Source organism: Rhamphochromis longiceps, linkage group LG16 (genome assembly GCF_057381845.1).
Source record: "Rhamphochromis longiceps isolate RC_006_pf linkage group LG16, R_longiceps_female_GT1.1, whole genome shotgun sequence".
NCBI classification, from domain to species: Eukaryota; Metazoa; Chordata; class Actinopteri; order Cichliformes; family Cichlidae; genus Rhamphochromis; species Rhamphochromis longiceps.
The window spans coordinates 18138879-18140294 of NC_140572.1; positions in this window are offsets into that span (position 1 = coordinate 18138879).

Sequence of the window (1416 nt, forward strand, 5' to 3'; positions counted from 1 at the left end):
GCAGGCTGACCACCTTGTTATGAAAAAGCAAATGTAAAGTACTCTTTCTCCTTTCTTTGGCTTGTCCTTTTTATAGGTCAGACATTTCAGCAGCTAATTGGATGATATTTATTTGTGGTTCATGGCTGTCTTTCAAGTAATTTTTAGACTTTACTCTGCCACCCTAATGTAGACTATACCAGACTTTTGGCTCTGCTGTACATATTCACAACTGAAAACTAGATTAGAGGAATAAATGCCTCATTTGTGCTGTGAATGTTTCCGTTAGCCGAATCCTTACGTGAGTGTTGATGAACACACTGGCTCACTCAATGATTAACTTGGACAGCAAACACTGAATCTGGATTTCCTGTGGAGTACAAAAAGAAGCAAAATAAGATAAGAGGCCTCCAAATGGAATGTTAATCCTGCTTGACCCAGATCCAAATGCACCAAGTTAACCGCGTGGGGAATTGTTTTGTTTTTTTAGTAAAGTACAAGTATTTTACATAACATGGTGCATTTTGGAAGAATATGTAATCAATAACTCTAAAGAGGCACACAGCAAATCTGAGAATGGATCATCTCTTGAGTGAGGATGCTAACTTCTTTCTTGACCTTTGGAAGAGCAGGCGACTAAAATGTCCACTTAGATCTGAAGGTTTTGGTTGCATTACAAAAGCTTCCTTTGCAGATCCGGGCACTCAGTTGTCTTGAAACTTTAAAAAAAACCTGACAAAAAAGAGGGAGAGACACTCAAAAGTATATTTCAATGATGAGAAAATGCAATCAGAGAAACAACGACCTTTTATTATAGAGAGGTAAGGCAAACTTTATTTTCAGAAGATGTTTTTCCTGCTGATTCTGATACCTCTGGGTAAAATCTGATTTTTATTTATGTAGTCTGACATAAGCAATGTACATAACTGATGTTTAAGACATTAAAGAATACAGTACTTTAAACTGTGCGTCAGGATTGTTCTTTACACTTCCAAATAACAGACACAAACGCACTACTAGTCTCCCCACCGCATCAAAAAAAAACAAAAAAAAAAAACTCCCTGAGTATAAAAATATTAATTCTGAAATTTGGGCTTCAAAAGACCAGATGTCTCCAACTTCAAATCCTAGGTGTTTATTAAGTTCTGGTTATATCCATGTTGCATTTTGGATACGGCATAAAAGAATAACTATCTAACAAAAGTCTTATTTTTCTTAAACCTGACCAAATATTCCTCTATATTCCTCTTCGGCGAATGAATGTGAAATCTAGTGTACTACTTGGCGGTTAACTGCATACTAATCTAGCTGAAAACCACAGCTAGATTTGGTAGGAAAATGCGAGGTGGGGATAGAGGCGAAAGGGAAATATTGGTGAAATCTGCAATCGACTGTGCTGGTCTTAGAATCACGTGACATTATTTTTCTCCTCACTTC